This window comes from Petromyzon marinus, chromosome 23, assembly GCF_048934315.1.
Source record: "Petromyzon marinus isolate PM22_M1 ecotype Great Lakes invasive population chromosome 23, UKy_Petmar_22M1.pri1.0, whole genome shotgun sequence".
In the NCBI taxonomy this organism is placed as follows: Eukaryota; Metazoa; Chordata; class Hyperoartia; order Petromyzontiformes; family Petromyzontidae; genus Petromyzon; species Petromyzon marinus.
Window position 1 is genome coordinate 13,147,501 of NC_133689.1, and position 17,317 is coordinate 13,164,817.

At 45.3% G+C, this 17,317-nt stretch overlaps 27 non-coding genes and 11 pseudogenes across 27 annotated transcripts in view; all 38 read right to left on the reverse strand.

The window, feature by feature from the left end:
* The window catches only part of LOC142927818 (5S ribosomal RNA), a 119-nt gene extending 86 nt beyond the window's left edge, over positions 1–33 (reverse strand). Inside the window, exon 1 of the ribosomal RNA XR_012944742.1 lies at positions 1–33. This exon is cut by the window's left edge and continues 86 nt beyond it. This is a non-coding gene — a ribosomal RNA (5S ribosomal RNA).
* Positions 34–285: 252 nt separating this feature from the next.
* Positions 286–404, reverse strand: LOC142928390 (5S ribosomal RNA; annotated as a pseudogene).
* Positions 405–835: 431 nt separating this feature from the next.
* LOC142927829 (5S ribosomal RNA) lies at positions 836–954 on the reverse strand. The gene has a single exon (XR_012944753.1). It is a non-coding gene; the product is annotated as a 5S ribosomal RNA (ribosomal RNA).
* Positions 955–1,206: 252 nt separating this feature from the next.
* Positions 1,207–1,325, reverse strand: LOC142927971 (5S ribosomal RNA; annotated as a pseudogene).
* A 431-nt stretch (positions 1,326–1,756) lies between these two features.
* LOC142927520 (5S ribosomal RNA) lies at positions 1,757–1,875 on the reverse strand. The gene has a single exon (XR_012944444.1). It is a non-coding gene; the product is annotated as a 5S ribosomal RNA (ribosomal RNA).
* A 252-nt stretch (positions 1,876–2,127) lies between these two features.
* LOC142927972 (5S ribosomal RNA) lies at positions 2,128–2,246 on the reverse strand (annotated as a pseudogene).
* Positions 2,247–2,679: 433 nt separating this feature from the next.
* On the reverse strand, positions 2,680–2,798 carry LOC142926241 (5S ribosomal RNA). Its single transcript, XR_012943166.1, has one exon. It is a non-coding gene; the product is annotated as a 5S ribosomal RNA (ribosomal RNA).
* A 431-nt stretch (positions 2,799–3,229) lies between these two features.
* On the reverse strand, positions 3,230–3,348 carry LOC142926020 (5S ribosomal RNA). The gene has a single exon (XR_012942944.1). It is a non-coding gene; the product is annotated as a 5S ribosomal RNA (ribosomal RNA).
* Positions 3,349–3,600: 252 nt separating this feature from the next.
* On the reverse strand, positions 3,601–3,719 carry LOC142927974 (5S ribosomal RNA; annotated as a pseudogene).
* A 431-nt stretch (positions 3,720–4,150) lies between these two features.
* LOC142926021 (5S ribosomal RNA) lies at positions 4,151–4,269 on the reverse strand. Its single transcript, XR_012942945.1, has one exon. It is a non-coding gene; the product is annotated as a 5S ribosomal RNA (ribosomal RNA).
* Positions 4,270–4,521: 252 nt separating this feature from the next.
* On the reverse strand, positions 4,522–4,640 carry LOC142926619 (5S ribosomal RNA). Its single transcript, XR_012943543.1, has one exon. It is a non-coding gene; the product is annotated as a 5S ribosomal RNA (ribosomal RNA).
* Positions 4,641–5,073: 433 nt separating this feature from the next.
* Positions 5,074–5,192, reverse strand: LOC142926242 (5S ribosomal RNA). The gene has a single exon (XR_012943167.1). It is a non-coding gene; the product is annotated as a 5S ribosomal RNA (ribosomal RNA).
* Positions 5,193–5,623: 431 nt separating this feature from the next.
* LOC142927234 (5S ribosomal RNA) lies at positions 5,624–5,742 on the reverse strand. Its single transcript, XR_012944159.1, has one exon. It is a non-coding gene; the product is annotated as a 5S ribosomal RNA (ribosomal RNA).
* Positions 5,743–5,994: 252 nt separating this feature from the next.
* LOC142926970 (5S ribosomal RNA) lies at positions 5,995–6,113 on the reverse strand. The gene has a single exon (XR_012943894.1). It is a non-coding gene; the product is annotated as a 5S ribosomal RNA (ribosomal RNA).
* Positions 6,114–6,544: 431 nt separating this feature from the next.
* On the reverse strand, positions 6,545–6,663 carry LOC142926022 (5S ribosomal RNA). The gene has a single exon (XR_012942946.1). It is a non-coding gene; the product is annotated as a 5S ribosomal RNA (ribosomal RNA).
* Positions 6,664–6,915: 252 nt separating this feature from the next.
* LOC142926972 (5S ribosomal RNA) lies at positions 6,916–7,034 on the reverse strand. Its single transcript, XR_012943896.1, has one exon. It is a non-coding gene; the product is annotated as a 5S ribosomal RNA (ribosomal RNA).
* A 252-nt stretch (positions 7,035–7,286) lies between these two features.
* LOC142926620 (5S ribosomal RNA) lies at positions 7,287–7,405 on the reverse strand. Its single transcript, XR_012943544.1, has one exon. It is a non-coding gene; the product is annotated as a 5S ribosomal RNA (ribosomal RNA).
* A 427-nt stretch (positions 7,406–7,832) lies between these two features.
* On the reverse strand, positions 7,833–7,952 carry LOC142928083 (5S ribosomal RNA; annotated as a pseudogene).
* Positions 7,953–8,204: 252 nt separating this feature from the next.
* On the reverse strand, positions 8,205–8,323 carry LOC142927659 (5S ribosomal RNA). The gene has a single exon (XR_012944582.1). It is a non-coding gene; the product is annotated as a 5S ribosomal RNA (ribosomal RNA).
* Positions 8,324–8,755: 432 nt separating this feature from the next.
* On the reverse strand, positions 8,756–8,874 carry LOC142925926 (5S ribosomal RNA). The gene has a single exon (XR_012942850.1). It is a non-coding gene; the product is annotated as a 5S ribosomal RNA (ribosomal RNA).
* Positions 8,875–9,126: 252 nt separating this feature from the next.
* On the reverse strand, positions 9,127–9,245 carry LOC142927840 (5S ribosomal RNA). Its single transcript, XR_012944764.1, has one exon. It is a non-coding gene; the product is annotated as a 5S ribosomal RNA (ribosomal RNA).
* Positions 9,246–9,498: 253 nt separating this feature from the next.
* LOC142927157 (5S ribosomal RNA) lies at positions 9,499–9,617 on the reverse strand. Its single transcript, XR_012944082.1, has one exon. It is a non-coding gene; the product is annotated as a 5S ribosomal RNA (ribosomal RNA).
* Positions 9,618–10,044: 427 nt separating this feature from the next.
* Positions 10,045–10,163, reverse strand: LOC142927036 (5S ribosomal RNA). The gene has a single exon (XR_012943960.1). It is a non-coding gene; the product is annotated as a 5S ribosomal RNA (ribosomal RNA).
* A 427-nt stretch (positions 10,164–10,590) lies between these two features.
* On the reverse strand, positions 10,591–10,709 carry LOC142925782 (5S ribosomal RNA). Its single transcript, XR_012942705.1, has one exon. It is a non-coding gene; the product is annotated as a 5S ribosomal RNA (ribosomal RNA).
* Positions 10,710–10,960: 251 nt separating this feature from the next.
* On the reverse strand, positions 10,961–11,079 carry LOC142928173 (5S ribosomal RNA; annotated as a pseudogene).
* A 431-nt stretch (positions 11,080–11,510) lies between these two features.
* LOC142927636 (5S ribosomal RNA) lies at positions 11,511–11,629 on the reverse strand. The gene has a single exon (XR_012944559.1). It is a non-coding gene; the product is annotated as a 5S ribosomal RNA (ribosomal RNA).
* A 252-nt stretch (positions 11,630–11,881) lies between these two features.
* Positions 11,882–12,000, reverse strand: LOC142928160 (5S ribosomal RNA; annotated as a pseudogene).
* A 431-nt stretch (positions 12,001–12,431) lies between these two features.
* On the reverse strand, positions 12,432–12,550 carry LOC142927851 (5S ribosomal RNA). Its single transcript, XR_012944775.1, has one exon. It is a non-coding gene; the product is annotated as a 5S ribosomal RNA (ribosomal RNA).
* A 252-nt stretch (positions 12,551–12,802) lies between these two features.
* On the reverse strand, positions 12,803–12,921 carry LOC142927922 (5S ribosomal RNA). The gene has a single exon (XR_012944846.1). It is a non-coding gene; the product is annotated as a 5S ribosomal RNA (ribosomal RNA).
* Positions 12,922–13,348: 427 nt separating this feature from the next.
* Positions 13,349–13,467, reverse strand: LOC142926516 (5S ribosomal RNA). The gene has a single exon (XR_012943440.1). It is a non-coding gene; the product is annotated as a 5S ribosomal RNA (ribosomal RNA).
* Positions 13,468–13,720: 253 nt separating this feature from the next.
* Positions 13,721–13,839, reverse strand: LOC142926118 (5S ribosomal RNA). The gene has a single exon (XR_012943043.1). It is a non-coding gene; the product is annotated as a 5S ribosomal RNA (ribosomal RNA).
* A 428-nt stretch (positions 13,840–14,267) lies between these two features.
* On the reverse strand, positions 14,268–14,386 carry LOC142928323 (5S ribosomal RNA; annotated as a pseudogene).
* Positions 14,387–14,638: 252 nt separating this feature from the next.
* Positions 14,639–14,757, reverse strand: LOC142928162 (5S ribosomal RNA; annotated as a pseudogene).
* A 431-nt stretch (positions 14,758–15,188) lies between these two features.
* On the reverse strand, positions 15,189–15,307 carry LOC142927862 (5S ribosomal RNA). Its single transcript, XR_012944786.1, has one exon. It is a non-coding gene; the product is annotated as a 5S ribosomal RNA (ribosomal RNA).
* A 426-nt stretch (positions 15,308–15,733) lies between these two features.
* Positions 15,734–15,852, reverse strand: LOC142926119 (5S ribosomal RNA). The gene has a single exon (XR_012943044.1). It is a non-coding gene; the product is annotated as a 5S ribosomal RNA (ribosomal RNA).
* Positions 15,853–16,104: 252 nt separating this feature from the next.
* LOC142926920 (5S ribosomal RNA) lies at positions 16,105–16,223 on the reverse strand. Its single transcript, XR_012943844.1, has one exon. It is a non-coding gene; the product is annotated as a 5S ribosomal RNA (ribosomal RNA).
* A 252-nt stretch (positions 16,224–16,475) lies between these two features.
* On the reverse strand, positions 16,476–16,594 carry LOC142928424 (5S ribosomal RNA; annotated as a pseudogene).
* A 424-nt stretch (positions 16,595–17,018) lies between these two features.
* On the reverse strand, positions 17,019–17,137 carry LOC142928258 (5S ribosomal RNA; annotated as a pseudogene).
* Positions 17,138–17,317: the final 180 nt, after the last annotated feature.

Here is a 17,317-nt window from a genome sequence, read left to right on the forward strand (position 1 = left end):
ATCGGGCGCATTCAGGGTGATATGGTCGTAGGCCGTGCTTGCAGAGACCTGTCGAACACTCATATGTATAAAACAATCAACATTCAACTATACTACTGGAGGTCATCGCTCGTGAAAACGTTTATTCTGAGCTCCTGGTTTAGCCCCGAAAGAGTGGCATCAAACAGTACTTTGCAAAAAATATTGATCCCAATGCAGTACACCATATCGACGTGAAATTGACAGGTGCACTCACTGCATGAGTCGAAGTGTAAAAAGCGTGCCATCCAGATCCAAATATACAAAAGCCTACAACACCTGGTATTCCCAGGCAGTCTCTCATGCAAGTACTAACCAGACTCGACCGTGCTTAGCTTCCGAGATCAGATGACATCGGGCGCATTCAGGGTGATATGGTCGTAGGCCATGCTTGGAAAGACCTGTCGCACATTCAGATGTATTAAACAATCAACATTCAACTATACTTCTGGAGGTCATCGCTCAAAAAACCTTTATACTGGTAGAAACGAAGTTGTAAACTGAGTGTACCAGCCTGCAATAGATTAATGTGTCCGTCCGTCCGTCCGTCCCCTTTCAATACTTTAACGAAGTGAAATCTCGTGCTGTTGGGTGTATAAAATCAGTAATAGACAGCGCAGAGACTTGTCCTACCAGCCCACTCTGCAGGGACCTGTTTCTGAGCTCCTGGTTGAGCCCCGAAAGAGTGGCATCAAACATTATATTACAAAAAATATTGATCCCAATGCAGTACACCATATCGACTTGAAATTGGCAGGTGCACTCACTGGATGAGCCGAAGTGTAAAAAGCGACCCATCCAGATACAATAATGCAAAAGCCTACAACACCTGGTATTCCCAGGCAGTCTCCCATCCAAGTACTAACCAGGCTCGACCATGCTTAGCTTCCGAGATCAGACGAGATCGGGCGCATTCAGGGTGATATGGTCGTAGGCCGTGCTTGCAGAGACCTGTCGAACACTCATATGTATAAAACAATCAACATTCAACTATACTCCTGGAGGTCATCGCTCGTGAAAACGTTTATTCTGAGCTCCTGGTTGAGCCCCGAAAGAGTGGCATCAAACAGTATTTTACAAAAAATATTGATCCCAATGCAGTACACCATATCGACGTGAAATTGACAGGTGCACTCACTGCATGAGTCGAAGTGTAAAAAGCGTGCCATCCAGATCCAAATATACAAAAGCCTACAACACCTGGTATTCCCAGGCAGTCTCCCATGCAAGTACTAACCAGACTCGACCGTGCTTAGCTTCCGAGATCAGATGACATCGGGCGCATTCAGGGTGATATGGTCGTAGGCCATGCTTGGAAAGACCTGTCGCACATTCAGATGTATTAAACAATCAACATTCAACTATACTTCTGGAGGTCGTCGCTCAAAAAACCTTTATACTGGTAGAAACGAAGTTGTAAACTGATTGTACCAGCCTGCAATAGATTAATGTGTCCGTCCGTCCGTCCGTCCCCTTTCAATACTTTAACGAAGTGAAATCTCGTGCTGTTGGGTGTATAAAATCAGTAATAAACAGCGCAGAGACTTGTCCTACCAGCCCACTCTGCAGGGACCTGTTTCTGAGCTCCTGGTTGAGCCCCGAAAGAGTGGCATCAAACATTATATTACAAAAAATATTGATCTCAATACAGTAAACCATATCGACGTGAAATTGGCAGGTGCACTAACTGGATGAGTCGAAGTGTAAAAATCGACCCCTCCAGATACAACAATGCAAAAGCCTACAACACCTAGTATTCCCAGGCAGTCTCCCATGCAAGTACTAACCAGACTCGACCGTGCTTAGCTTCCGAGATCAGACGAGATCGGGCGCATTCAGGGTGATATGGTCGTAGGCCGTGCTTGCAGAGACCTGTCGAACACTCATATGTATAAAACAATCAACATTCAACTATACTCCTGGAGGTCATCGCTCGTGAAATCGTTTATTCTGAGCTCCTGGTTTAGCCCCGAAAGAGTGGCATCAAACAGTATTTTACAAAAAATATTGATCCCAATGCAGTACACCATATCGACGTGAAATTGACAGGTGCACTCACTGCATGAGTCGAAGTGTAAAAAGCGTGCCATCCAGATCCAAATATACAAAAGCCTACAACACCTGGTATTCCCAGGCAGTCTCCCATGCAAGTACTAACCAGACTCGACCGTGCTTAGCTTCCGAGATCAGATGACATCGGGCGCATTCAGGGTGATATGGTCGTAGGCCATGCTTGGAAAGACCTGTCGCACATTCAGATGTATTAAACAATCAACATTCAACTATACTTCTGGAGGTCATCGCTCAAAAAACCTTTATACTGGTAGAAACGAAGTTGTAAACTGAGTGTACCAGCCTGCAATAGATTAATGTGTCCGTCCGTCCGTCCGTCCCCTTTCAATACTTTAACGAAGTGAAATCTCGTGCTGTTGGGTGTATAAAATCAGTAATAGACAGCGCAAAGAGACTTGTCCTACCAGCCCACTCTGTAGGGACCTGTTTCTGAGCTCCTGGTTGAGCCCCGAAAGAGTGGCATCAAACATTATATTACAAAAAATATTGATCCCAATACAGTACACCATATCGACGTGAAATTGGCAGGTGCACTAACTGGATGAGTCGAAGTGTAAAAAGCGACCCATCCAGATACAACAATGCAAAAGCCTACAACACCTGGTATTCCCAGGCAGTCTCCCATCCAAGTACTAACCAGGCTCGACCATGCTTAGCTTCCAAGATCAGACGAGATCGGGCGCATTCAGGGTGATATGGTCGTAGGCCATGCTTGGAAAGACTTGTCGCACATTCAGATGTATTAAACAATCAACATTCAACTATACTTCTGGAGGTCGTCGCTCAAAAAACCTTTATACTGGTAGAAACGAAGTTGTAAACTGATTGTACCAGCCTGCAATAGATTAATGTGTCCGTCCGTCCGTCCGTCCCCTTTCAATTCTTTAACGAAGTGAAATCTCGTGCTGTTGGGTGTATAAAATCAGTAATAGACAGCGCAGAGACTTGTCCTACCAGCCCACTCTGCAGGGACCTGTTTCTGAGCTCCTGGTTGAGCCCCGAAAGAGTGGCATCAAACATTATATTACAAAAAATATTGATCCCAATACAGTAAACCATATCGACGTGAAATTGGCAGGTGCACTAACTGGATGAGTCGAAGTCTAAAAATCGACCCATCCAGATACAACAATGCAAAAGCCTACAACACCTAGTATTCCCAGGCAGTCTCCCATCCAAGTACTAACCAGGCTCGACCATGCTTAGCTTCCGAGATCAGACGAGATCGGGCGCATTCAGGGTGATATGGTCGTAGGCCGTGCTTGCAGAGACCTGTCGAACACTCATATGTATAAAACAATCAACATTCAACTATACTCCTGGAGGTCATCGCTCGTGAAAACGTTTATTCTGAGCTCCTGGTTTAGCCCCGAAAGAGTGGCATCAAACAGTATTTTACAAAACATATTGATCCCAATGCAGTACACCATATCGACGTGAAATTGACAGGTGCACTCACTGCATGAGTCGAAGTGTAAAAAGCGTGCCATCCAGATCCAAATATACAAAAGCCTACAACACCTGGTATTCCCAGGCAGTCTCCCATGCAAGTACTAACCAGACTCGACCGTGCTTAGCTTCCGAGATCAGATGACATCGGGCGCATTCAGGGTGATATGGTCGTAGGCCATGCTTGGAAAGACCTGTCGCACATTCAGATGTATTAAACAATCAACATTCAACTATACTTCTGGAGGTCATCGCTCAAAAAACCTTTATACTGGTAGAAACGAAGTTGTAAACTGAGAGTACCAGCCTGCAATAGATTAATGTGTCCGTCCGTCCGTCCGTCCCCTTTCAATACTTTAACGAAGTGAAATCTCGTGCTGTTGGGTGTATAAAATCAGTAATAGACAGCGCAGAGACTTGTCCTACCAGCCCACTCTGCAGGGACCTGTTTCTGAGCTCCTGGTTGAGCCCCGAAAGAGTGGCATCAAACATTATATTACAAAAAATATTGATCCCAATACAGTAAACCATATCGACGTGAAATTGGCAGGTGCACTAACTGGATGAGTCGAAGTGTAAAAATCGACCCATCCAGATACAACAATGCAAAAGCCTACAACACCTAGTATTCCCAGGCAGTCTCCCATCCAAGTACTAACCAGGCTCGACCATGCTTAGCTTCCGAGATCAGACGAGATCGGGCGCATTCAGGGTGATATGGTCGTAGGCCGTGCTTGCAGAGACCTGTCGAACACTCATATGTATAAAACAATCAACATTCAACTATACTCCTGGAGGTCATCGCTCGTGAAAACGTTTATTCTGAGCTCCTGGTTTAGCCCCGAAAGAGTGGCATCAAACAGTATTTTACAAAAAATATTGATCCCAATGCAGTACACCATATCGACGTGAAATTGACAGGTGCACTCACTGCATGAGTCGAAGTGTAAAAAGCGTGCCATCCAGATCCAAATATACAAAAGCCTACAACACCTGGTATTCCCAGGCAGTCTCCCATGCAAGTACTAACCAGACTCGACCGTGCTTAGCTTCCGAGATCAGATGAGATCGGGCGCATTCAGGGTGATATGGTCGTAGGCCATGCTTGGAAAGACCTGTCGCACATTCAGATGTATTAAACAATCAACATTCAACTATACTTCTGGAGGTCATCGCTCAAAAAACCTTTATACTGGTAGAAACGAAGTTGTAAACTGAGTGTACCAGCCTGCAATAGATTAATGTGTCCGTCCGTCCGTCCGTCCCCTTTCAATACTTTAACGAAGTGAAATCTCGTGCTGTTGGGTGTATAAAATCAGTAATAGACAGCGCAAAGAGACTTGTCCTACCAGCCCACTCTGTAGGGACCTGTTTCTGAGCTCCTGGTTGAGCCCCGAAAGAGTGGCATCAAACATTATATTACAAAAAATATTGATCCCAATACAGTACACCATATCGACGTGAAATTGGCAGGTGCACTAACTGGATGAGTCGAAGTGTAAAAAGCGACCCATCCAGATACAACAATGCAAAAGCCTACAACACCTGGTATTCCCAGGCAGTCTCCCATCCAAGTACTAACCAGGCTCGACCATGCTTAGCTTCCAAGATCAGACGAGATCGGGCGCATTCAGGGTGATATGGTCGTAGGCCATGCTTGGAAAGACCTGTCGCACATTCAGATGTATTAAACAATCAACATTCAACTATACTTCTGGAGGTCGTCGCTCAAAAAACCTTTATACTGGTAGAAACGAAGTTGTAAACCGATTGTACCAGCCTGCAATAGATTAATGTGTCCGTCCGTCCGTCCGTCCCCTTTCAATTCTTTAACGAAGTGAAATCTCGTGCTGTTGGGTGTATAAAATCAGTAATAGACAGCGCAGAGACTTGTCCTACCAGCCCACTCTGCAGGGACCTGTTTCTGAGCTCCTGGTTGAGCCCCGAAAGAGTGGCATCAAACATTATATTACAAAAAATATTGATCCCAATACAGTAAACCATATCGACGTGAAATTGGCAGGTGCACTAACTGGATGAGTCGAAGTGTAAAAATCGACCCATCCAGATACAACAATGCAAAAGCCTACAACACCTAGTATTCCCAGGCAGTCTCCCATCCAAGTACTAACCAGGCTCGACCATGCTTAGCTTCCGAGATCAGACGAGATCGGGCGCATTCAGGGTGATATGTTCGTAGGCCGTGCTTGCAGAGACCTGTCGAACATTCATATGTATAAAACAATCAACATTCAAATATACTCCTGGAGGTCATCGCTCGTGAAAACGTTTATTCTGAGCTCCTGGTTTAGCCCCGAAAGAGTGGCATCAAACAGTATTTTGCAAAAAATATTGATCCCAATGCAGTACACCATATCGACGTGAAATTGGCAGGTGCACTAACTGGATGAGTCGAAGTGTAAAAAGCGACCCATCCAGAAACAACAATGCAAAAGCCTACAACACCTGGTATTCCCAGGCAGTCTCCCATCCAAGTACTAACCAGGCTCGACTCAGCTTAGCTTCCGAGATCAGACGAGATCGGGCGCATTCAGGGTGAGATGGTCGTAGGCCATGCTTGGAAAGACCTGTCGCACATTCAGATGTATTAAACAATCAACATTCAACTATACTTCTGGAGGTCGTCGCTCAAAAAACCTTTATACTGGTAGAAACGAAGTTGTAAACCGATTGTACCAGCCTGCAATAGATTAATGTGTCCGTCCGTCCGTCCGTCCCCTTTCAATTCTTTAACGAAGTGAAATCTCGTGCTGTTGGGTGTATAAAATCAGTAATAGACAGCGCAGAGACTTGTCCTACCAGCCCACTCTGCAGGGACCTGTTTCTGAGCTCCTGGTTGAGCCCCGAAAGAGTGGCATCAAACATTATATTACAAAAAATATTGATCCCAATACAGTAAACCATATCGACGTGAAATTGGCAGGTGCACTAACTGGATGAGTCGAAGTGTAAAAATCGACCCATCCAGATACAACAATGCAAAAGCCTACAACACCTAGTATTCCCAGGCAGTCTCCCATCCAAGTACTAACCAGGCTCGACCATGCTTAGCTTCCGAGATCAGACGAGATCGGGCGCATTCAGGGTGATATGGTCGTAGGCCGTGCTTGCAGAGACCTGTCGAACATTCATATGTATAAAACAATCAACATTCAAATATACTCCTGGAGGTCATCGCTCGTGAAAACGTTTATTCTGAGCTCCTGGTTTAGCCCCGAAAGAGTGGCATCAAACAGTATTTTGCAAAAAATATTGATCCCAATGCAGTACACCATATCGACGTGAAATTGGCAGGTGCACTAACTGGATGAGTCGAAGTGTAAAAAGCGACCCATCCAGAAACAACAATGCAAAAGCCTACAACACCTGGTATTCCCAGGCAGTCTCCCATCCAAGTACTAACCAGGCTCGACTCAGCTTAGCTTCCGAGATCAGACGAGATCGGGCGCATTCAGGGTGAGATGGTCGTAGGCCGTGTTTGCAGAGACCTGTCGAACACTCATATGTATAAAACAATCAACATTCAACTATACTCCTGGAGGTCATCGCTCGTGAAAACGTTTATTCTGAGCTCCTGGTTTAGCCCCGAAAGAGTGGCATCAAACAGTATTTTACAAAAAATATTGATCCCAATGCAGTACACCATATCGACGTGAAATTGACAGGTGCACTCACTGCATGAGTCGAAGTGTAAAAAGCGTTCCATCCAGATCCAAATGTGCAAAAGCCTACAACACCTGGTATTCCCAGGCAGTCTCCCATGCAAGTACTAACCAGACTCGACCGTGCTTAGCTTCCGAGATCAGATGAGATCGGGCGCATTCAGGGTGATATGGTCGTAGGCCATGCGTGGAAAGACCTGTCGCACATTCAGATGTATTAAACAATCAACATTCAACTATACTTCTGGAGGTCATCGCTCAAAAAACCTTTATACTGGTAGAAACGAAGTTGTAAACTGAGTGTACCAGCCTGCAATAGATTAATGTGTCCGTCCGTCCGTCCCCTTTCAATACTTTAACGAAGTGAAATCTCGTGCTGTTGGGTGTATAAAATCAGTAATAGACAGCGCAGAGACTTGTCCTACCAGCCCACTCTGCAGGGACCTGTATCTGAGCTCCTGGTTGAGCCCCGAAAGAGTGGCATCAAACATTATATTACAAAAAATATTGATCCCAATGCAGTACACCATATCGACGTGAAATTGGCAGGTGCACTCACTGGATGAGTCGAAGTGTAAAAAGCGACCCATCCAGATACAACAATGCAAAAGCCTACAACACCTGGTATTCCCAGGCAGTCTCCCATCCAAGTATTAACCAGGCTCTGACTCTGCTTAGCTTCCGAGATCAGACGAGATCGGGCGCATTCAGGGTGAGATGGTCGTAGGCCATGCTTGGAAAGACCTGTCGCACATTCAGATGTATAAAACAATCAACATTCAACTATTCTTCTCGAGGTCATCGCTCATAAAATCTTTAATCTGAGCTCCTGGTTGAGCCCCGAAAGAGTGGCATCAAACATTATTTTACAAGAAAATATTCATCCCAATGCAGTACACCATATCGACGTGAAATTGACAGGTGCACTCACTGCATGAGTCGAAGTGTAAAAAGCGTGCCATCCAGATCCAAATATACAAAAGCCTACAACACCTGGTATTCCCAGGCAGTCTCCCATGGAAGTACCAACCAGACTCGACCGTGCTTAGCTTCCGAGATCAGATGAGATCGGGCGCATTCAGGGTGATATGATCGTAGGCCATGCTTGGAAAGACCTGTCGCACATTCAGATGTATTAAACAATCAACATTCAACTATACTTCTGGAGGTCATCGCTCAAAAAACCTTTATACTGGTAGAAACGAAGTTGTAAACTGAGTGTACCAGCCTGCAATAGATTAATGTGTCCGTCCGTCCGTCCGTCCCCTTTCAATACTTTAACGAAGTGAAATCTTGTGCTGTTGGGTGTATAAAATCAGTAATAGACAGCGCAGAGACTTGTCCTACGAGCCCACTCTGCAGGGACCTGTTTCTGAGCTCCTGGTTGAGCCCCGACAGAGTGGCATCAAACATTTCGATTACAAAAAATATTGATCCCAATGCAGTACACCATATCGACGTGAAATTGGCAGGTGCACTCACTGGATGAGTCGAAGTGTAAAAAGCGACCCATCCATATACAACAATGCAAAAGCCTACAACACCTGGTATTCCCAGGCAGACTCCCATCCAAGTACTAACCAGGCTCGACCATGCTTAGCTTCCGAGATCAGACGAGATCGGGCGCATTCAGGGTGATATGGTCGTAGGCCGTGCTTGTAGAGACCTGTCGAACACTCATATGTATTAAACAATAAACATTCATCTATACTCCTGGAGGTCATCGCTCGTGAAAACGTTTATTCTGAGCTCCTGGTTTAGCCCCGAAAGAGTGGCATCAAACAGTATTTTACAAAAAATATTGATCCCAATGCAGTACACCATATCGACGTGAAATTGGCAGGTGCACTAACTGGATGAGTCGAAGTGTAAAAACCGACCCATCCAGATACAACAATGCTAAAGCCTACAACACCTGGTATTCCCAGGCAGTCTCCCATCCAAGTACTAACCAGGCTCGACCATGCTTAGCTTCCGAGATCAGACGAGATCGGGCGCATTCAGGGTGATATGGTCGTAGGCCGTGCTTGCAGAGACCTGTCGAACACTCATATGTATAAAACAATCAACATTCAAATATACTCCTGGAGGTCATCGCTCGTGAAAACGTTTATTCTGAGATCCTGGTTTAGCCCCGAAAGAGTGGCATCAAACAGTATTTTGCAAAAAAATATTGATCCCAATGCAGTACACCATATCGACGTGAAATTGGCAGGTGCACTAACTGGATGAATCGAAGTGTAAAAAGCGACCCATCCAGATACAACAATGCAAAAGCCTACAACACCTGGTATTCCCAGGCAGTCTCCCATCCAAGTACTAACCAGGCTCGACTCTGCTTAGCTTCCGAGATCAGGCGAGATCGGGCGCATTCAGGGTGAGATGGTCGTAGGCCATGCTTGGAAAGACCTGTCGCACATTCAGCTGTATTAAACAATCAACATTCAACTATACTTCTGGAGGTCATCGCTCATTAAACCTTTATACTGGTAGAAACGAAGTTGTAAACTGAGTGTACCAGCCTGCAATAGATTAATGTGTCCGTCCGTCCGTCCCCTTTCAATACTTTATCGAAGTGAAATCTCGTGCTGTTGGGTGCATAAAATCAGTAATAGACAGCGCAGAGACTTGTCCTACCAGCCCACTCTGCAGGGACCTGTTTCTGAGCTCCTGGTTGAGCCCCGAAAGAGTGGCATCAAACATTATATTACAAAAAATATTGATCTCAATGCAGTACACCATATCGACGTGAAATTGACAGGTGCACTCACTGTATGAGTCGAAGTGTAAAAAGTGTGCCATCCAGATCCAAACATACAAAAGCCTACAACACCTGGTATTCCCAGGAAGTCTCCCATCCAAGTACTAACCAGACTCGACCGTGCTTAGCTTCCGAGATCAGATGAGGTCGGGCGCCTTCAGGGTGATATGGTCGTAGGCCATGCTTGGAAAGACCTGTCGCACATTCAGATGTATTAAATAATCAACATTCAACTATACTTCTGGAGGTCATCGCTCAAAAAACCTTTATACTGGTAGAAACGAAGTTGTAAACTGAGTGTACCAGCCTGCAATAGATTAATGTGTCCGTCCGTCCGTCCCCTTTCAATACTTTAACGAAGTGAAATCTCGTGCTGTTGGGTGTCTAAAATCAGTAATAGACAGCGCAGAGACTTGTCCTACCAGCCCACTCTGCAGGGACCTGTTTCTGAGCTCCTAGTTGAGCACCGAAAGAGTGGCATCAAACATTATATTAAAACAAATATTGATCCCAATGCAGTACACCATATCGACGTGAAATTGGCAGGTGCACTAACTGGATGAGACGAAGTGTAAAAAGCGACCCATCCAGATACAACAATGCATAAGCCTACAACACCTGGTATTCCCAGGCAGTCTCCCATCCAAGTACTAATCAGGCTCGACCATGCTTAGCTTCCGAGATCAGACGAGATCGGGCGCATTCAGGGTGATATGGTCGTAGGCCATGCTTGGAAAGACCTGTCGCCCATTCAGATCTATAAAACAATCAACATTCAACTATACTTTTCGAGGTCATCGCTCATAAAACCTTTAATCTGAGCTCCTGGTTGAGCCCGAAAGAGTGGCATCAAACATTATTTTACAAGAAAATATTCATCCCAATGCAGTACACCATATCGACGTGAAATTGACAGGTGCACTCACTGCATGAGTCGAAGTGTAAAAAGCGTGCCATCCAGATCCAAATATACAAAAGCCTACAACACCTGGTATTCCCAGGCAGTCTCCCATGCAAGTTCTAACCAGACTCGACCGTGCTTAGCTTCCGAGATCAGATGAGATCGGGCGCATTCAGGGTGATATTGTCGTAGGCCATGCTTGGAAAGACCTGTCGCACATTCAGATGTATTAAACAATCAACATTCAACTATACTTCTGGAGGTCACCGCTCAAAAAACCTTTATACTGGTAGAAACGAAGTTGTAAACTGAGTGTACCAGCCTGCAATAGATTAATGTGTCCGTCCGTCCGTCCGTCCCCTTTCAATACTTTAACGAAGTGAAATCTCGTGCTGTTGGCTGTATAAAATCAGTAATAGACAGCGCAGAGACTTGTCCTACCAGCCCACTCTGCAGGGATCTGTTTCTGATCTCCTGGTTGAGCCCCGAAAGAGTGGCATCAAACATTATATTACAAAAAATATTGATCCCAATGCAGTACACCATATCGACGTGAAATTGGCAGATGCACTCACTGGATGAGTCGAAGTGTAAAAAGCGACCCATCCAGATACAACAATGCAAAAGCCTACAACACCTGGTATTCCAAGGCAGTCTCCCATCCAAGTACTAACCAGGCTCGACCATGCTTAGCTTCTGAGATCAGACGAGATCGGGCACATTCAGGGTGATATGGTCGTAGGCCGTGCTTGCAGAGACCTGTCGAACACTCATATGTATAAAACAATCAACATTCAACTATACTCCAGGAGGTCATCGCTCGTGAAAACGTTTATTCTGAGCTCCTGGTTTAGCCCCGAAAGAGTGGCATCAAACAGTATTTTACAAAAAATATTGATCCCAATGCAGTACACCATATCGACGTGAAATTGGCGGGTGCACTAACTGGATGAGTCGAAGTGTAAAATGCGACCCATCCAGATACAACAATGCAAAAGCCTACAACACCTGGTATTCCCAGGCTGTCTCCCATCCAAGTACTAACCATGCTCGACTCTGCTTAGCTTCCGAGATCAGACGAGATCGAGCGCATTCAGGGTGAGATGGTCGTAGGCCATGCTTGGAAAGACCTGTCGCACATTCAGATGTATTAAACAATCAACATTCAACTATACTTCTGGAGGTCATCGCTCAAAAAACCTTTATACTGGTAGAAACGAAGTTGTAAACTGAGTGTACCAGCCTGCAATAGATGAATGTGTCCGTCCGTCCGTTCGTCCCGTTTCAATACTTTAACGAAGTGAAATCTCGTGCTGTTGGGTGTATAAAATCAGTAATAGACAGCGCAGAGACTTGTCCTACCAGCCCACTCTGCAGGGACCTGTTTCTGAGCTCCTGGTTGAGCCCCGAAAGAGTGGCATCAAACATTATATTACAAAAAATATTGATCCCAATGCAGTACACCATATCGACGTGAAATTGGCAGGTGCACTCACTGGATGAGTCGAAGTGTAAAAAGCGACCCATCCATATACAACAATGCAAAAGCCTACAACACCTGGTATTCCCAGGCAGTCTCCCATCCAAGTACTAACCAGGCTCGACCATGCTTAGCTTCCGAGATCAGACGAGATCGGGCGCATTCAGGGTGATATGGTCGTAGGCCGTGCTTGCAGAGACCTGTCGAACACTCATATGTATAAAACAATCAACATTCAACTATACTCCTGGAGGTCATCGCTCGTGAAAACGTTTATTCTGTGCTCCTGGTTTAGCCCCGAAAGAGTGGCATCAAACAGTATTTTACAAAAAATATTGATCCCAATGCAGTACACCATATCGACGTGAAATTGGCAGGTGCACTAACTGGATGAGTCGAAGTGTAAAAAGCGACCCATCCAGATACAACAATGCAAAAGCCTACAACACCTGGTATTCCCAGGCAGTCTCCCATCCAAGTTATAACCAGGCTCGACCATGCTTAGCTTCCGAGATCAGACGAGATCGGGCGCATTCAGGGTGATATGGTCGTAGGCCATGCTTGGAAAGACCTGTCGCACATTCAGATGTATTAAACAATCAACATTCAACTATACTTCTGGAGTTCATCGCTCAAAAAACCTTTATACTGGTAGAAACGAAGTTGTAAACTGATTGTACCAGCCTGCAATAGATTAATGTGTCCGTCCGTCCGTCCCCTTTCAATACTTTAACGAAGTGAAATCTCGTGCTGTTGGGTGTGTAAAATCAGTAATAGACAGCGCAGTGACTTGTCCTACCAGCCCACTCTGCAGGGACCTGTTTCTGAGCTCCTGATTGAACGTCGAAAGAGTGGCATCAAACATTATATTACAAAAAATATTGATCCCAATACAGTACACCATATCGACGTGAAATTGGCAGGTGCACTAACTGGATGAGTCGAAGTGTAAAAAGCGACCCATCCGGATACAACAATGCAAAAGCCTACAACACCTGGTATTCCCAGGCAGTCTCCCATCCAAGTACTAACCAGGCTCAGCCATGCTTAGCTTCCGAGATCAGACGAGCTCGGGCGCATTCAGGGTGATATGGTCGTAGGCCGTGCTTGCAGAGACCTGTCGAACACTCATATGTATAAAACAATCAACATTCAAATATACTCCTGGAGGTCATCGCTCGTGAAAACGTTTATTCTGAGATCCTGGTTTAGCCCCGAAAGAGTGGCATCAAACAGTATTTTGCAAAAAAATATTGATCCCAATGCAGTACACCATATCGACGTGAAATTGGCAGGTGCAATAACTGGATGAATCGAAGTGTAAAAAGCGACCCATCCAGATACAACAATGCAAAAGCCTACAACACCTGGTATTCCCAGGCAGTCTCCCATCCAAGTACTAACCAGGCTCGACTCTGCTTAGCTTCCGAGATCAGACGAGATCGGGCGCATTCAGGGTGAGATGGTCGTAGGCCATGCTTGGAAAGACCTGTCGCACATTCAGCTGTATTAAACAATCAACATTCAACTATACTTCTGGAGGTCATCGCTCATTAAACCTTTATACTGGTAGAAACGAAGTTGTAAACTGAGTGTACCAGCCTGCAATAGATTAATGTGTCCGTCCGTCCGTCCCCTTTCAATACTTTATCGAAGTGAAATCTCGTGCTGTTGGGTGCATAAAATCAGTAATAGACAGCGCAGAGACTTGTCCTACCAGCCCACTCTGCAGGGACCTGTTTCTGAGCTCCTGGTTGAGCCCCGAAAGAGTGGCATCAAACATTATTTTACAAGAAAATATTCATCCCAATGCAGTACACCATATCGACGTGAAATTGACAGGTGCACTCACTGCATGAGTCGAAGTGTAAAAAGCGTGCCATCCAGATCCAAATATACAAAAGCCTACAACACCTGGTATTCCTAGGCAGTCTCCCATGCAAGTTCTAACCAGACTCGACCGTGCTTAGCTTCCGAGATCAGATGAGATCGGGCGCATTCAGGGTGATATTGTCGTAGGCCATGCTTGGAAAGACCTGTCGCACATTCAGATGTATTAAACAATCAACATTCAACTATACTCCAGGAGGTCATCGCTCGTGAAAACGTTTATTCTGAGCTCCTGGTTTAGCCCCGAAAGAGTGGCATCAAACAGTATTTTACAAAAAATATTGATCCCAATGCAGTACACCATATCGACGTGAAATTGGCGGGTGCACTAACTGGATGAGTCGAAGTGTAAAATGCGACCCATCCAGATACAACAATGCAAAAGCCTACAACACCTGGTATTCCCAGGCTGTCTCCCATCCAAGTACTAACCATGCTCGACTCTGCTTAGCTTCCGAGATCAGACGAGATCGAGCGCATTCAGGGTGAGATGGTCGTAGGCCATGCTTGGAAAGACCTGTCGCACATTCAGATGTATTAAACAATCAACATTCAACTATACTTCTGGAGGTCATCGCTCAAAAAACCTTTATACTGGTAGAAACGAAGTTGTAAACTGAGTGTACCAGCCTGCAATAGATGAATGTGTCCGTCCGTCCGTTCGTCCCCTTTCAATACTTTAACGAAGTGAAATCTCGTGCTGTTGGTTGTATAAAATCAGTAATAGACAGCGCAGAGACTTGTCCTACCAGCCCACTCTGCAGGGACCTGTTTCTGAGCTCCTGGTTGAGCCCCAAAAGAGTGGCATCAAACATTATATTACAAAAAATATTGATCCCAATGCAGTACACCATATCGACGTGAAATTGGCAGGTGCACTCACTGGATGAGTCGAAGTGTAAAAAGCGACCCATCCATATACAACAATGCAAAAGCCTACAACACCTGGTATTCCCAGGCAGTCTCCCATCCAAGTACTAACCAGGCTCGACCATGCTTAGCTTCCGAGATCAGACGAGATCGGGCGCATTCAGGGTGATATGGTCGTAGGCCATGCTTGGAAAGACCTGTCGCACATTCAGATGTATAAAACAATCAACATTCAACTATACTTCTGGAGGTCATCGCTCAAAAAACCTTTATACTGGTAGAAACGAAGTTGTAAACTGAGTGTAACAGCCTGCAATAGATTAATGTGTCCGTCCGTCCGTCCCCTTTCAATACTTTAACGAAGTGAAATCTCGTGCTGTTGGGTGTATAAAATCAGTAATAGACAGCGCAGAGACTTGTCCTACCAGCCCACTCTGCAGGGACCTGTTTCTGAGCTCCTGGTTGAGCCCCGAAAGAGTGGCATCAAACATTATATTACAAAAATATTGATCCCATTGCAGTACACCATATCGACGTGAAATTGGCAGGTGCACTAACTGGATGAGTCGAAGTGTAAAAAGCGACCCATCCAGATACAACAATGTAAAAGCCTACAACACCTGGTATTCCCAGGCAGTCTCCCATCCAAGTACTAACCAGGCTCGACTCTGCTTAGCTTCCGAGATCAGACGAGATCGGGCGCATTCAGGGTGAGATGGTCGTAGGCCGTGCTTGCAGAGACCTGTCGAACACTCATATGTATAAAACAATGAACATTCAACTATACTCCTGGAGGTCATCGCTCGTGAAAACGTTTATTCTGAGCTCCTGGTTTAGCCCCGAAAGAGTGGCATCAAACAGTATTTTACAAAAAATATTGATCCCAATGCAGTACACCATATCGACGTGAAATTGACAGGTGCACTCACTGCATGAGTCGAAGTGTAAAAAGCGTGCCATCCAGATCCAAATATACAAAAGCCTACAACACCTGGTATTCCCAGGCAGTCTCCCATGCAAGTACTAACCAGGCTCGACTCTGCTTAGCTTCCGAGATCAGACGAGATCGGGCGCATTCAGGGTGAGATGGTCGTAGGCCGTGCTTGCAGAGACCTGTCGAACACTCATATGTATAAAACAATGAACATTCAACTATACTCCTGGAGGTCATCGCTCGTGAAAACGTTTATTCTGAGCTCCTGGTTTAGCCCCGAAAGAGTGGCATCAAACAGTATTTTGCAAAAAATATTGATCCCAATGCAGTACACCATATCGACGTGAAATTGGCAGGTGCACTAACTTGATGAGTCGAAGTGTAAAAAGCGACCCATCCAGATACAACAATGCAAAAGCCTACAACACCTGGCATTCCCAGGCAGTCTCCCATCCAAGTACTAACCAGGCTCGACCCTGCCTAGCTTACGAGATCAGACGAGATCAGGCGCGTTCAGGGTGCGATGGTCGTAGGCCATGCTTGGAAAGGCCTGTCGCACATTCAGCTGTATTAAACAATCAACATTCAACTATACTTCTGGAGGTCATCGCTCAAAAAACCTTTATACTGGTATAAACGAAGTTGTAAACTGAGTGTACCAGCCTGCAATAGATTAATGTGTCCGTCACGTCCCCTTTCAATACTTAAACGAAGTGAAATCTCGTGCTGTTGGGTGTATAAAATCAGTAATAGACAGCGCAGAGACTTGTCCTACCAGCCCACTCTGCAGGGACCTGTTTCTGAGCTCCTGGTTGAGCCCCGAAAGAGTGGCATCAAACATTATATTACAAAAAATATTGATCCCAATGCAGTACACCATATCGACGTGAAATTGGCAGGTGCACTCACTGGATGAGTCGAAGTGTAAAAAGCGACCCATCCAGATACCACAATGCAAAAGCCTACAACACCTGGTATTCCCAGGCAGTCTCCCATCCAAGTACTAACCAGGCTTGACCATGCTTAGCTTCCAAGATCAGACGACATCGGGCGCATTCAGGGTGATATGGTCGTAGGCCATGCTTGGAAAGACCTGTCGCACATTCAGATGTATAAAACAATCAACATTCAACTATACTTCTCGAGGTCATCGCTCATAAAACCTTTAATCTGAGCTCCTGGTTGAGCCCCGAAAGAGTGGCATCAAACAGTATTTTACAAAAAATATTGATCCCAATGCAGTACACCATATCGACGT